Here is a 17,394-nt window from a genome sequence, read left to right on the forward strand (position 1 = left end):
ACTTCTAAGTTTTTATCCTAGTTAAGAGATACCTAAAGCAAGGATGATTATTAAGCACTCAGATATATTCTATGTCCTATAATTTCAATGGAATTAAAGGTGATAAGGAATTATAAGTGACAAAGATATCACGTTTTCATAAGGTCTTTATTATGTGCGCTTCCATAAGTGTTACTATATATGGTATATAAAGATAAAGTGGGAGGTCGGTATCTTTACCCAGAGCCTGAGCTGCAGATGCCCTCCTCAGACTGCGTCTCCTCACACCTGATCTGTACTGATGTGACACAGTAATTCTTGAGAAGTAAAGCAATATCTTAAATAACGACAACTAATAACGAGTAAGCTTTCTCAGTTAACCTATTAGTTTTTTTTAAGTTACTTAAAAAGGTTTGGGATTCATATAATGGCAAGCAACATTTTTTGAGAATTTATAGGCATTTTTAAGTACTTTACCTGTATTAATTCTTTTAATACTCATAACAAGCAACCCAATGAGATAGATACTGTTTTTAGCCACATTTTACAGATGGAGAAAATGAACACAAAGAGGTTAAATACTTACTCAAAGTCACAGAGCTTACAGGTGAACTAAGACAATTTGGCTCCAGGCATGGTCTTTATATTCTGCAAAAGTAAAATTACATATATGTGTGTATCTATATATAGATATACATATACATATACATATATATATATATATACGTATATATCTATATACACATATACATATATAGATAGATACACATATAGAGAGGGGGGATGGAGAGAATATATGTGTATGTGCTCAGATATGTGTTTTCTTAATAAGAAAGAAATAATGGGTACAATTTCACAACTTACTGCTATAGTTACAATTTTCACAGAAAAAAAAGAATCATTTTACACTTTCCTTACCCCCCCCCCTTTTCTTTCCTCGCCCTTTCTGAGGAAAGAAAAACACCAATACATCGTCATTTTCAACTCTTTCCAGTAATATATAATTTCTTGAATCATGGCCTATTGGCTACTTTTTTTCTTTTCTGGTTTTGTTTCTTTGTTTGTTTTGCTGTTGATGGTGACGGACTACTAGAGACTTGGGGAAATTGCTAAAAGGTTAGAAAGATTTGCATTTCTTGTGCCCCCAGCTTCATCAGTCGCAGTTTGTGGAGCACTTACTTATGTTTAAAATAAAATGAATATCTATTTTTTATGAAAAAAGATACAGCTGTTCTCAAATCCTTTCAGTGATAGAAGGAACTCCACATATGATCTGTGATTCTAAGTCAGCCTAAATTACTTCGACAAATTCATATATTCTGTAACCTAATGCTTCCCCCAGAGTTCGCTGCAGCAGATTTGCTGAACAGACAGAATGAATGAGAATTAAAATACTCTTAAAAATAGCAAATTGGAATCTTTTGACTCATACGTAATTTCTCTGATGATTTTTACGTAATTACTATTCTTTACCTATTAAAGAAATGATGAGCCATTTATCTTTAGAACTGTTAATTTAGGCTGTTTGCTTGTATAGAAGGTAAATAAGGAAAACAAAACAAAATAGCAACCTGATCATACATAATACCCATATTATTTATTTGATGCAAAACAGAAAGTACTTTTGTCACCTAATCATTTGAAATTTTCTGAGTAAGGCAGTATTTGAAAGTTCTGAGATACATACAGCAGTATGCTGATAAACTGACTATATAAGGCCTTGATTTACAGTGATTGACCAGTTTTTGTGGTATAAATACTTTCACTGTGGGCTGATTTCAAGCTACTAATGGTTTAACAACTGGCTCACAAAATTCCTGGAAATTTAGTAGTCAGTTCTCAAACACAACTAAATGCATAATTCTATGACTTGGCTATGGAGCCCCAGTGACAATGACTGCAGTAGACTGATTGTATTATGGTCCCAATGCTTCGTCCCCCATGTATCCACACCCTTTGCCATGTAACCTTGTAGTGTCTTTCCATTGATATTCTGGACCCAGCCAAGTGACTTTCTTTGACCAGTGGGATATTAGCACACATGATACAAATGAAAGCTTGAAAAAGACCTTCATATTTCCACTTTCTTTTGAATTCGTGTCATTGCTGTCAGTACATATTCAGGCTTGCAGAGCCCAATCATTCTTGGCATTGCAGCTAATACCACCCTAAATCATTTGACAGTCAACTAATCCCAAGACATGTGAGTGAGCCCTGCCAGAATCAGAAAGGTGTTTACCTGATTCACTGACGAGTACAGAGATGCACGAGCAAGCCCAGCCCAAGTTAGTGGAGTCACGGGAACATGTGACATAAATACATTTTAAAAATGTGTTCATTGAGGTCTTGTGGTTGTTTGTTATGTAGGATTATTTCATCAATAGATAACTGATACAAGGATGCTATTATTTAGCAGGGTTTAATTAAGACGAAGAGAATTTATACAAGAGGCAGTGTGCTTTGTGAAACATCAGTGATGCCTAAGTTTGAACCTGAGATTTACCATCTATAAGTGATTGCCCTGAGAAATGTATTTAACCTCGCTCTGCCTAAGTTTTCTCATTTTCAAATTGTGAATGACTAGCCTTTTAGGGTTATTGTGAAAATTAAGTAAATAGAAAATTAAAAACTGTTGATGCTACTGGAAAAGTAGGGTTTTATTTTCTTTATGCTGCTTTGTTGCAGTCTTATGATCACACACACACACACACACACACACACACACACACACACACATCTCGGTGATTAAGGGCACAGATCTGGAATCTGATGCCTGGGGTTGATTCTCAGCTCCACCATTTTAATATTTGAAAGCACTTAGAATTATAAAGTTTTCACTTACAGCAAACATTGTAAGAATTATCTATACTAGAATCTCATAAATGAAATAAAGCACCTGGCACACAGTAGGTATTCATGAAATGATATCATGTAAGGTAGCTATTTGTTTACTAAGGAAAAATGAGGTTGATGTTCTGGTGAAATTAGTTGTAATAATTATTTTTTAATGTTAGCAGAGATTATCTGCGAGGGGAGCAGAGTGGCCAAACAATGTTAAAGCAATGTTTGTAGGAGTCCCTTTAATCTCCAGAAAACTGGCCCATCAAATCATTACTCTAACAGCTTCTAAGGAGAAAATTTCAACTTGGGACCCATAAGCATAACTTTCGGGGACCTGTTTAAATTGCTAGCAGGGATCTTATGCATTTGCCTCCCTATCAAGCATATTCATGTGAGAGAGCTTTCCTGCTAAGGCAGAAACTGAGGGACATGAGGAATGCCTGTCAGTATTCTGGCTTACCAGTCAGGATAAAGGCTTCTTAGATAAGAGAAGAACAACCAGAAAGTAAGTCTGAAAGAAAAATGATTCAAGGAGATGAAAGGCTATCAAAACCAGTGCCAAGAGGTTAACATGGAGTAGAACCTACCACAGAGTAGAAAGAGGAGTAGAAATTTCGTACAGTTAATTGTGGATGTGTACAACATTTCTTCACAGACCAAGAAGAAGAGGCCATGGTCAACAACAGGTGTTTGGAATCAAGTTACCGCTTCTTGGAGGAAGAGACAAATAAGGTAGGATGTAGCCCCTTAATGAAAAGTGGAGTATGGTAGGCGTTATAGGCCTCATAGTGAACTGTCATTTGGAACGTGTGCTCCGTCCTTGGAGTATGCACCTAAGATGCATCAGCAAGCTTGCCAAAATAGGTGAAGCATACCAACTGTTCTCCACGGAGACAGATCCACAGAGGAGGATACAGGGAGCCAAAAGAAACCTGGAACATAATTTTAGTGACTTGGAGGTTTGGGGAGGGAAACTGGAAGACTAAGGGGGAGGCAGATGGATTTAGATCTCAAGTTGAAGGTTGTGACTTTGGCACAAAAAGCAGATGCCAAAGTTTAAAACTGCTTATGCTGATGCTATTAGAAAATAGGGTTGTATTTTCTTTATGATGATTTGTTACCCAACTATAATGAATTCCTGATAAGGCATGGAATCGTAGGCAATGAAAGACTGGGAAGAGCATACATTAAAAATGATTTAGTCTGATTAAGAAACTTCAAATTTGAGGATGAAAATACGAAGAAAACATTACAAAATCAGATACTTTGGAAAATACCAACGAAAACAATCATATACTGCACGTCTAGTAATTTTTGAGCGAAAATAACTAAGAATCAGGAAAAAGGGTAGTTCAACATGTAGCACATTTCCTGTCATCATAGGAGCTCAATAACTATTTATAGATTGTATAAATGAATAGATATGGCCACAGAAAACTAAAAATAATGCCTATACTTTCAAGGCCTATAAAAAAGTAAACCTAATATTTAAACTAAGAAGGGAAAAAATATTCTGTTAAATACCAGGATTTGATGAGACTGTGACTGGAAAATGGGGATTGTTGGGAGAGCAATCAGTGGTGGCCCATGGCGGTTCCTGCAGTTTCTGGCTTGGTATGTCAAGAATGCCAGACCCTGACTGCGTTTTGCCCAGGCCATTGCTAAATTTTGTGTTTGCAGTGAGCTGCCTTGAGGGGTGAGATGATGTCTTTCCCCAGACAAAGAGCAGGGTTCCTTTTGCCAGCTATGAAAGTTGTAAATTCCCCAAGCTCAGCGTTCCTCTACTGAAATGTAGCTCACTGCTTATGAAGGCAACCATGTAGGCCCACTTACATTATTTCTGCGGGACTTGGAAGAGCCAAAGCAAACAAGCAGGAAGCTCTGGCTACTGCTTTGTCATGAATAGTGAAGTCGTTTTTCTCTGATCCAGGAATCTCATGTTTTCTGCCAGCATCCATGACACAGTAACAGACCAGCTTACTAGCTTGTTAACAGGGTAAAACCTCAGACCTTTTATGTACTTTTTGACAGTAATAGAGGGATACATCTTGTTCATAAGAAACAGTTCTTGTAGTAGAATGAAATAGTGCATGTCAGGAAAAAGCTACTGAACTAAATGGAGTGAATTAAATGGAGTGAGGGTCTTTCAAACATTATTAGTGCTCCTTTTCTGTATGAATTCGACCGAAACTCTATCTTTGGTGATTTATATTTTTCAGTAGAGTCTTGCTAAATTATATCCAGCTCTGCCCATTCTGTTTGGGTAAAAGTGATTTTTAACATCCAGTTTTTGATTCTGTAGTCTTTAGTCAAATTCAACAAAAGTACAATGCCCTTAGTCACTCATTTATAATAAAATTTAAATCATGAGTTAAATAAATTATACTGTTAATAATCTGTAAAATGATGCTCACAATATAGTAAAGAAGACAACCTACAAAATCGTATATACCACTAATTTCTAAATTACAGATCTTTGTCTGTCTATCGATATAATAGTTGGGATGACACATACCAGAATGTTCATCGTGGTGGTATTAAGAATAGGTCTGATGCCTTATTTGTGTTTTTCAAATTTCTACAATATACATGTTACTTTTATCATCATGAAAGTTCTTTAAAATAATGAATTGTTATAATCCATACTTGCAACTCACCTCTAGTTACTGTGCAGGACATATGGCATGTAAAATAAACAGAATCTTCTAGATTTATGTTTCTAAATCTAGAAATATTTTATCTCCATACTCACTGTTTTATATATTTAGTTTATTCTTTTCACTGTTTATATTTTGTAAATAACTGCAAATTCCCCTTGAAAGAGGTAGGATGTAAATAAATAATTGAAAATTTAACTTTTTTTTCAAATCTAAACATTTGTAAAAGGAAAGCCCAGAAAAGCACAGTAGACAATAAAAGAGCAAACAGAAATTTCTCATTATGAGAAAATGAGTGTGGGGTAAGCACTGTTATGGGTTGAATTCTGTCCTCCCTGCCAAATTCATATGCTGAAGTCCTAACCCCCAGTACCTCAGGATGTGACTGTATTTGAAAATAGGGTCTTTGCAGATGTAGTCAAGATGAGGTCATTAGAATGAGCCCTAATTTGATATGACTGGTGTCCTTACAAAAAGGGACAAATTTGGACACAAACAGACATGCACACAGAGTGAATAAATGCCATGTGAAGATGGTGTATAATGTGTAGCTAGGACTCACTGAGATAGGGATGATTAAAAATAGAATTAGGAAAATCAGGCAAAATGAAGTGTCACAGCAACCATGGAAAGAGCATTTCAAGTGATAGTTTGTGATAAAGAGTATCAACTGATGGGAGATCATAGAGAGGCAGTGTTAGGGAAAAGTACATTCGGTTTTTGAAGGCAGGGAGTTTAAATGTTACCTACACCACTTACTAGTTATGTCAGCTGTGAAAGTCGTGTTACCTCAATATACCTCACTTTTCTCACCTATAAAGAATGGGTAAAATGTGTCTTTCTCACGTTTGGTTGTAAATTATGAGCAATCAAATCCAAATACACTCGTTCACACACACATAAAAGACTTAGCAAAAATAAGTGCTCAATAAGTGGCGGCTGCTATTACTGCCACTATTACTGCCAGATAATAGTGAAGGAAAAGGATTAGACTATTAAAAAAAAGAAATTGAAAAAATAATAAAAGGATATATTTCCTATTCTTAACAATAGACTGTCACTAGATGAACACTTACTATGTGCTAGGTGCTGTTCTCAAAACTTATAGGTATTACCTTATTTAATACTGACAACAATCCTTTGAAGTAGACACTATTTTGATTCCCATTTGCACATGAGAAAACAGGCACAAAGCAGTTATTTGCCCATGTTCACAAAGATGATAATTGCAAGAGCCAGGATTCGAAGCCAAGTTATCTACCCTGTTTCTCCGAAAATAAGACCGGGTCTTATATTAAGGTTTGCTCCAAAAGACACATTAGGGCTTATGTTCAGGGGATGTCATCCTGAAAAATCATGTTAAGGCTTATTTTCCGGTTAAGTCTTATTTTCGGGGAAGCACGGTAGCTCTAGTGTTCATGGTTTTTGATATTATGCTATACTTCATTCACCTTTTTTAGAATCAGTGGTGTGTCATCAGCCAGTTATTTAGTCTGTGACAGTGAATCTGTATTCCTTTTTCGGTGACTATATAATTTCTAAACACTGAGTTGTTCAGTTAAGGCAATTCTGGGGAATAGTTTTCTACCAGGCAACATCTTCTATATTGAGTATTCTTGGCCAGGAGAACGTTCTTAATAAACAGTTTTGCCTTCTCAGTGATTGATTAGAATATAGAATTTGCTTTTGGACTCCAGAGTCAGACAACTGGGGCAGACAACTATAATTAGTTACTTGATACTAGACCTGAGAAATTTAATGGACTTTTATTTTTTGACATTATAGTCTGTAAAGTTATTTAAACATTTTTGGTGGCAGAATATTATAGTCAGTTAATATCAGCTCTCAGGAGATGATGATTAAATTTTTAGGAATTTTGCAAGCTGGTTGCTAAACACAACTATTATTAAAAATTAAATTATATTGACATACAAATAAAATATAAACAAAGGTTATAAATACTAAAAACCCATTTTTCTATCATCTATGTTCTTGAGGCCATTGACATCTATTTTATTTGGATGGAGGAAACACCAAAGAACAGTGTGCTGTTGCGTGTCTCTTCTAAACTCCGTGTTCAGTGACATCAAGTTGGTAGTTGAAACTGGATAAAGTGGGAACATTTGTTTCACAGAAATCAGTTAACTAATGCTATAAATCAGGGATTCCCCCTGTTCCCTCCCATTTGGTTGTTCAACCTTTATCAGCACATCATTACAAAGCTAACAGACTCTCCCCAAATGCTAATCCTGTACCTTAGGACTATCCCTTGAACTGCCATTTGTAGGATTCCAGAAACATATTTAAAACATTAATTTGCCAGTAATTAGCATTATTAGAGACCCACATTGCTTAATGAGGGCTTATGTGCCATCTCAGTGATCTCAAATAGAACATTAAAATGCCCATTTTATTTTCTTTCAAATCCAGAGAGATAATGTTTCCTCTTGTTTGGAGAAACTAATCATCAACTTGTACTTTTTTTCCCTTTTTTTTTTATTAGTTTCAGGTACACAAAACAATGTAATAGTTAGACATTTATCATTTATACCCCTCACACAGTGACAACCCCCCTCCTCCCATCCGCTACCCCTCTGACATCGCACAGAGCCATTACATTTCCACTGTCTCTATTCCTAACGCTGTACTCTGCTTCTTGTAAGTATATATATGTATATGTATATATGTACTATATATGTATATATGTATATATACATATATAACTATATGTACATATACATACATGTATATATACATGTATGTATATATACACATATATGTATATGTGTGTATGTATACATATATATATAAAATTATAGTTGACATTCATTATTGTTCAACTTCAGCTTCAGGTGTACAGTACAGTGATCAGGCATCTACATCATCCCTGAGGTGGTCTCAACTTGTACGTTTGATTTCTTGAAACTTTTATTATTTCTACTCATTGAAATTTCACTTTTTATTATCTTTCTAGTAATTCATAAAAATTATTTTTGATCACTGAACTCATTTCTTTTCAACTCAACTATTTTGTGGCCCATCCGCACCACAACCTATGTGCAAGAGAGCACATTGATAAAGGGACAGCAGTGGTGAAAAGTCTCTGTGGAAACTGCAGTGGAGCTTCAACTTAGCAAGAGGGAAAGTATAAGAAGAAGTCCAAAGGAAGGAAAGGCACTATTGCCTAGTCGTTGAGGGCACAGACTCTGAAGTCAAACTGTTAGGGTCCTAATTCCAGCTTTGCCAATTACTAATGTGAGATGTGAGCAAGATCTTAACCTCTCTGTGTGTTAGTTTTCACCTCTATAAAATGGGGATAATAATTGGATCCATTTCATATAGTTGTTGTGCAATAATGAATGTAATAAATGTAAACATGCAGAAAATTACTTGGTACGTGATATGTATTATGTCAGTATTTGTAGATATTCCTTTTTTTATAACAAAAGACAGGAGTTTTCTACCCCAAAACAATAGAGAGGTGGGTCTTTCATTTCTTACATGCTTTCAGTCAGGACTTTGTATCAGTAATAATATCTAAGATAGCTTACATATTCATTATATTCATTCTATAGAAAAATTTAAACTTTGGGGTTAGTGTGCCCAAACGGCTATTCTTCAATTTTTAATTATACACACATTACATGAGCTTTTGCAGTTGGAAAGTGGACAAACATAATGGAACTGGCAAATTTAATGCACTGCCTACAAATCAATTGTGCAGTGACCTACTTGAATCAGTAATAGAGCCAACTTGACATCCTGTGTGAGCAGGTGACTGTTTGCTCATATGTAGACAAAGCCGTTGGGATGACCTACTTGGGATCAAAACCCAAAAGGGCACAGTTGACTTGTCCTAAAGTGTATAGTGTATAGTGCTAATATTTTAAAATATAATTAAAGAACTGTGAATCTTTATTTAATAGTTGTTGTATAATTAAATATACAGGATCCCAGTGGAGTTGTCCCTATTTTTACATTTCTCTATTATCTAGTGACTTAGAAGTATTTATGGGTGAGAATAATTTGATTTGAGGTTTTAGATGTAACCAAAGTTTAACAACATGAAAAACTATATATATGTAAAGCAAAGGGCAAATTTAGTGGTGCTTTATGAAATGCTAATAACAGTAGCAATGTACTATTAATATTTACTTTTGTTCTAGGCTATTAAGAAACCCATTGGCTGCAACTATAATCTGTTTTTATTCTCTTCTTTGCAAAGATTGTGATTAATAGCATGCCTTGAATGTATATATAGCTTCCTAGGTGATGTGTTGTCATAGGACATTGGCTTACTAAGTTGTACTAAACATGATTGTCATACATTATTATTCCAATCACATAACTATCACCTGATCAAGTTTAGGTATAAAAATAGAGGCCAACTCATTATCATTATTGGTTTGTAATACAAGAATTTTTATTCTGACACCACCTCTTAACATTTAGTGTTAAGGAACAAAAATACCTGCGATAATGGAAACCGTAGATAAGAAAAACTACGCTAGCTTAGGGCTGAATTTATAGGTATAGCCAGTATGACTCATGTGGGTGACTTAGGGAAGTGATAGTTATTTTATTTATATGGAGTCTCTTCTCTTCTATCAGGCGTTTAGCAAACATAATCAGAATTGAAGAAATTAATTTGCTTCACCTGTAGGGCTCTCTAATTATTTATTATTTATTTATCCCTCATAAAGTAGCATTTGAATGAAGGGAGAAAATATGTACTTTTTAAATATGAATAAAGTATATGGGTATGGCAAAGGCCCTGAGAAACCAGAGTTAACCATCAGTTCAATGTCATTATTAGAGTTTTATCTTAAGCTACTCAACAGCTTTCTTGTGAGTCAAGGCGAAATGTTTGTTTTAGAAGTGCAATCTTGGGTGTATGTCTGTGTGTGGGCACGGACACATGCGCTCACACATACAGGTGAATACTCTGAATGGTGTCACAGTAGCCCCAGGATCTTGTCATTGTCCTGTTAGAAGTTGACCATATGCATATGATCTCGGGGATTGCTTATCCTCTATGATAGATGCTTGATGGGAACGTGTGCTCTAGCAGAGCCACATCGCTCCTCTTTTCCCCCTCCTATTGCCTTTGTCTTCTGTTTTTGCACCTTCCTTCCTATTTCTGTCCCCAGACTTTCAATTCCGTGCATGTTTTTGATCTGTCCTGATAAGAGAGGACTCATCTGCATAGCTGGTTCAGGAAGCAGACATGTAAAAAGATTTGTGAAATGTGTGCCCTCCTGCCATATCGGCCTTATTTTTCTGAAGAGATGTCATCTGTATACAAGAGGGCTTCTGTTGCCTCAGTTGGTGTCTCACTGACATTGAATGATGTACCCAGTGCCTTAGTTATAATGATACAGATAGGGGCAAGAATCGCCAAATTGTTACATTTATAAAGACAAATAATAAAATAAAATAGCAAACAGTACCAAAAGGGAACAGAATGAAAGTTCACAATAAGTAGATTGCTGTTTCTTTCTCATTCTTATCATTCCCGACCAGGAAAAAATGTCTATCATTGTATCATGATTAAGGATAGCAGTTGAAATAACTGGTATGTTTACCTAGGGAAAAGAGGACCAAGTGGGAAATCAGAAAATTTATGAGCTAAAAGATTGACGAGGAACTGTCTCATTTTTCCTAACAGAATGTGAAACATACATTTGGAGAACTGATTTTAGATTATGGCTCAAAGGTAATTCAGTGAAGAAAAGATAGTCTTTTTAACAAATGGTCCTGGCACAATTACAAGTTTATATCCAGTCCCTAAAAGACCTTCAATCTGTACCTTGTACTAGATAATAAAAATTAAAACAAAATGGGTCATAAATTTTAAGTATAAAACCTAAAACTGCTAAACTTCTAACAGAAAATAGCAAAAATTTTGTGATATCATGTTAGTCAAACATTTCTTCAACATGACACCAAAAGCACAATCCATAAAAATTGAGCTTTATCAAAATCAAAAACATCAGCTCTTAAAAGGCACTTAAAGGCAAATAAAATCTGCAGACTGTGGGAAAATATTTAAAATGCATATGCCTGAGAAAGGACTTGTATCCAGCATATATAAATAACTCTCAAAACTCAATAATGAGAAAGCCAACAACTCAGTAAAGATATAATGATGCTAAATAAGCACTTAAAAAGATACTCAACAGTATGAATTAGGGAAATGAAAATTCAAACCACAATGAGTTACCACGGCACACTTGTGAGAATGGCTAAAATTAAAAAGACTTATTGTACTAAGTGTACTTATTGTACTAAAATTAAAAAGACTTATTAACAAGTATGTGGATGTACTGGAACTCTGATACACTACCGATGGGAATGTACAAAGGTCTAACAATGAAGTTCGCGAACTTGTTGCAATGATGTTGCTAAATTTTTTTGATATCAGAGGGATTATTCATTATGAATTTGTACCAATTGGACAAACAGTGAACCAAGTTTACTATTTGGAAGTGCTGAAAAGGCTGCATGAAAAAGTTAGATGACCTGAACTTTTCTCCAACAATTCATGGTTCTTGCATCACCACAATGCACCAGCTCACACGGCACTGGCTGTGAGGGAGTTTTTAGCCAGTAAACAAATCACTGTATTGGAACACCCTCCCTACTCATCTGATCTGGCCCCCAAAGACTTCTATCATTACCCGAAGATAAAGGAAATATTGGAAGGAAGACATCTTGATGACATTCAGGACATCAAGGGTACTGCTCTGATGGCCATTCCAGAAAAAGAGTTCCAGAATTGCTTTGAAAGGTGGACTAGTTGCTGGCGTGCGTGCATAGCTTCCCTAGGGGGAGTACTTCAAAAGTGACTGTAGTGATATTCAGCAATGAGGTATATACATTTTTTCTAGGATGAGTTCACGAACTTAATTGTCCTACCTTGTAAAGTGGCACAAGCATTTGGAAAAATAGTTGGGCAGTTTCTTTAAAAGTTAACCATTTGTGTACCATATGATTTAGCCACTCTGCTCCTCTTAATTACCTAAGAGGAACAAAAGGATTTGACCATATAAAGACTTGTGACAAATGTTCACAGAAGCATTATTTGTAATAGCCTAAACTGAAAATAACACAAATATTAATGAATAGGCTGATGGATAAAGAAAGTATGATATATCACAACATTAGTGAATCTCAAAATAATTATGCTAATTGAAAGAAAAAAAGAGTACCTACTGATTTAATTTACATAATACAATTATATTACGAATAAATTTGTAGGGACAGAAAGCAAATCATTGATGGCCAAGGGATGAGGTGGCAGTGGCAGAATGGGGAGAGGAGTGGAAGGGAGGGATTACAGTGACCCGTGATGAAACTGCTGGAAGTGCTTGTAATTTTGATTGCATTGATGATTTCATGGCGTATATGTGCGTAAGTCAAAATGTATAAAATTGTATTCTTCAAGTATGTACATTTATTGTATGTTGACTAATACTTCAAAAAACCTGCTACAATTGTGCATTTTTATATTGCCAAATGTTATTTTTTCACATTAGATATTTTATTTGTAAGAGGTAATGATTCTTTCAGTGGACCAGTTACAGGGCATTACAGATGGTTTACCTTTCTAATTTTGAAAACAATAGTGATAAGGTCTCTGAAAAATATATTGCTATAGAATCATTTTTATTTCAGAAAATTTCATGTTATCTTCCATTATCAAACAAGGAGATGTCAACTAGAGAGCAAATTAGTAAAACATAATGATTATGTCAGAATTATGAAAGATATTTTGGGTTATTGTCAGCTCTGCAGTGCACGATGTTAAAATAAAATCTAAAACGATGGTAAGCTTAAATTTGCATTCCAATTCTTAACAAATTTGTGAGCATTATGTAGACCTTTGGACATCTGGGAAGATTTATAAATAAATTTAACTTGGCAAACATAATTATAATTTGAAACAAGTGGAGTTGGGTCATGACCAACTGACTTAGATTCAGTGACTTGAATACAGGGACCTATTATGATGATATTAATAGGAACTCAACCTAGAGAAATTAATTTTTTTCTCCTAAGGGTAACAGGCATACAAGATATTATCACTAGAAGAGATTTAATTCTCAATGGAGAAAGCTGGATGGCGGTATTTACATTTGACTAATGGGAACCTCTGGGCAGCAGCCAAGCTGCCTGAGTCTTATCTGTAGTCACTTTAAAGGACACCTTCTGCTCATCTGTCCCCTTAACTGTTCTAAGTTTTTTATTAATGGCATGTGAAAGAAAGAAAGGAAAACAAATTTTACAACTTTCCCACAATAGTTTGTCAAGGCAACCCAGTGCACAGCCCACTACCATGCCAGTTTTAAACCTTTGTTGAATTGTTGATAATAAATTATGTAGCCTGGAGAATAAGAATTCAATGCAGTTACTAAATTGTTTTCACTAAGTATTAATATCACTTATACTCTTAAACTGAAATTATGCAATAAAAAATAATTATGACCAGTATTTGCCAGATACATAGAACATGTGAGGCATTCTATGTACTTTATGACAGTTAGATTTAATATTTACAAGATTAGCGAGGTCTGTGTTATTTGTCTTCTTTTTACAGATAAGGAACCCCGGCACAGAGAAACTAAGTAATTTGTTCTGGGTCACATTGCTACTGAATTGCAGAATTATGATTTGAACCCAGGTCTCTGATTTTCAACCTCATGCCTTTTCCACTACATAATTCTCCATTTTATCTACCTATTTCAGTAAGTACCCTTTGATAGTTTGGGTAAATCAGGAAAAGATACACAAATTAACATCCATGAAAGGTTTTGCTGAGCTGTGGGTAAAAAGCTAAAATCATGTCAAAAACTTGAGTTGAGGTGTGTGTGTGAAGTATCAGCAGGAAACTAAAGGAGGCAATATGACTGAAACCTGAGGGTTATTTTCCTTTGTAATTTTTGTGGGGTAGCACCTTTCCTTTGGACATCTACTAAATAAGAGAAATAGGGCACAACTTCTCTAAGGTTCTTTTTCCTGACCAATTACATAAGGTAGTACATTAAGTCCTTAGTACTAGGTTGGATATAACATGACAAACAATAGTATCACTACTGTTTTTTTACTAAGAAACAAATGTACCTTTTAAAGACACATACATTTCACTCCTAGGTATATATCCAAGAGAAATAAAAAAACATTTGTCCATGTCAAAATTTGTACACAAATGTTCATAGTAGTAGTATTCATAACAGTCAAAAAGCAGAAACAACCAAAATGTCCATCAACTGGCGATGAATGGATGAATATGATCCATATAATGCAATATCTACATAATGGACTATCCATATAATGGAATATTACTCACCAATAAAAAGGAATAAAGTAACTGATTGACACTACAACATGGACGAACCTTAAATACATTATGCTAAGTAAAAGAAGGTAGTCACAAAAGACAACGTGTTGTATGATCCATGTATATGGCATGTACAGAATAGACAAATCCATAGAGATGGCAGGTAGATGAGTGGTGGCCTTGGGCCTGAAGGCATGGAGGTGCGGGAGACTGCGGAGTGACTGCTGATGAGCATAGGCTTTCCTTTTGGGTGAACAAAAATTATCTAAACTTAGATTGTGGTGGTAAGCAGGACAATACTGCAAATACACTAAGCATTTTATTGTACACTTTAAATGGGTGAGTTGTATGTCATGGGAATTATATCTCAAAGTTGTTTTACAAAGATCAGCATATAAACAAGGTGTATATAATCAACCTAGATCAAAGTAATCTGAAAAAATTCTCAGTAATTTGAATGTACACTCCTAGAAGATATATCCTTAAGACAAAAAGACAAAAAAAAAGTAAAAGATATTTAGTAATTGTACTAATATTGCTATTTCATAATTAATATATCTATGTATTAGGTTCAGATGTAATTCATTAACTTAATTATTTACCCATAAACAATTATATTAATGTTTTTAGGAATTATTACTTCAGAGTAAGTAAAAAGAGAAAAGAGATAATACTGAAGTCACAGAGTTAAGGAAAAATCCTTAATCTTAAATTTGAATTGTTAATACCAGTATAAATTCATGACACATTTTTTTCTTTTAAAAATATTTAGTTCCTAGCTCTACCCATGGAAAAAATTCCTGGCAGTAATGTCAACACAGTAGCAATAATCACTGAGCCAGATTGAGATCTGTAAATATCCACTCTTACTGAAAGGAACTAACTGTCTGTGGAGAAATGACTGATGGCATGTTCTGGCAAGAAATGTACAAGATGAACATGGAACATCTTACCATGATAGGACTCATGGAAGTGACCAAAGACCACTGTGGTTGTGTCAAGAGGACTCAGAAGACAACTTTCAAAGGACTGTTACAAGCCAAAGATGGGTATTTGTGCCTCAAAAGAATAATGACCCCAATGGATTGAAGCAAGCACATTAAAATGCATGAATTAAAAATGAAAGAGAACTCATTGATCACCTTTAAAAGTTGCTAGGGCACCAAATATACAAAAAAATTGGAAAATAAAAGGGAAAAAAGCATTTGTTTTTCTCTTGCTATACAAACTGTGTAACCAAATACTTGATGAGCAAAAGATCTTTTTAATAGAAAAAGTTCAACTAATAAATGCAGAATGACAGAATCAGGAAATGATCAGGTTGCAACACCTAATGAAATAATGCATGCTGACTGCTGATACAATTAAGAGAATGATTCATAGGGAACTTCATACTTGGTAGATTAGGCAGACAGAACCTGAACCTATTGTTAAGTTTTAAATCACAAAAAGAGAGACATGCAGGCATTTTGTGCCTCCTGACATGATTTGATCTAAAGTATTCAGCATCACCTATGATGTATTTGTGCCAAGAAAATTAAATTCAATTAGCCATCAATTGCTATTTTACAGAAAATACAGAATGAGAGAGGAACATGCTAAATTACAATCAAGGAAGCAATAAGCCATGTCCAGAATGGGGGAATTTCTGTAAGATAAATGAGCCAGTTTCTTTAGCAAATAAATGGCAAGTAATAGGGTAAAACAGATTTTTGTTACTGATTAAAAGATATCTGAGAGACTTATCAACCAAATGCAATTTGTAGATCTTACTTAAATCCTGATTAAGGAAACTGGAGGAAATTAGTCCAAATATGAACTGCTTATTGAAATGCTGTGTTTGGGCATAGAGAGGTTAACAATATGCCAGGGATGTTATATATAGGATTATTAATTGGTTGACATGTTAGGCTAGGCAACTTCTAAGATTCCTTTCTTCTTGACAATAGTAATCCCAAAGTTAATCAAAAGAAACTACCCAATGGGACATGTACCCAAGTATGGTAGCTTTTGTTTCCAAAGATGGTCACAACTATATCTCCCATTCCACCTGCTCTTTTGCAAGGAGGCCTTACCACTCACTCATCAAGAAGTGAAGTGTCTTTCTCTGATGCTTGATTTTGAGCTGGCCCTGTGACTGGGTTTGGCAAACAGAGTGTGGTGAAAGTGAGGTTGTGTAACTTCTGATGCTGGACCTTAAGAGAGTGACTGCTTCCTCTTTCTTAGATCCCTGAACCACCATGTAAAGAGATCCAGCTACCGAGAGAGAGAGATCATAGAAAAAGAACAAGTTGCCCATCCATCCCCTAATTGTTCCAGTCATTGCAGTTAAGTGGCCAGATATGTCAGTGAAGCCATTGTAGATGTTCAAGCCTCAGCTATTTCAGCGCTGCAATTGATCCTAATTTCCAACTGATCCATCAGCTGAATGCAACCAAGGGAATGACCCCAGCTGATACCACATGGTAAAGAAGAGCTACTCAACTGAACGCTAACTCTTGAGTTCTTGAGCAAATGTAATGATTGTTGCTTTAAGTCACTAATTTGAGAGCAGTTTGTTATACAGTGATAGATAAC

At 35.2% G+C, this 17,394-nt stretch overlaps 1 long non-coding RNA gene across 1 annotated transcript in view; it reads left to right on the forward strand.

Annotated features, from left to right (window-relative positions):
• The window catches only part of LOC109447444 (uncharacterized), a 30,309-nt gene extending 13,245 nt beyond the window's left edge, over positions 1 to 17,064 (forward strand). The window contains exons 4-6 of the long non-coding RNA XR_012493643.1: positions 3,476 to 3,552; positions 14,077 to 14,224; positions 15,590 to 17,064. This is a non-coding gene — a long non-coding RNA (uncharacterized LOC109447444). The remainder of the gene's footprint in view (positions 1 to 3,475; positions 3,553 to 14,076; positions 14,225 to 15,589) is intronic.
• Positions 17,065 to 17,394: the final 330 nt, after the last annotated feature.

This window comes from Rhinolophus sinicus, unplaced genomic scaffold (genome assembly GCF_036562045.2).
Source record: "Rhinolophus sinicus isolate RSC01 unplaced genomic scaffold, ASM3656204v1 Contig49, whole genome shotgun sequence".
NCBI classification, from domain to species: Eukaryota; Metazoa; Chordata; class Mammalia; order Chiroptera; family Rhinolophidae; genus Rhinolophus; species Rhinolophus sinicus.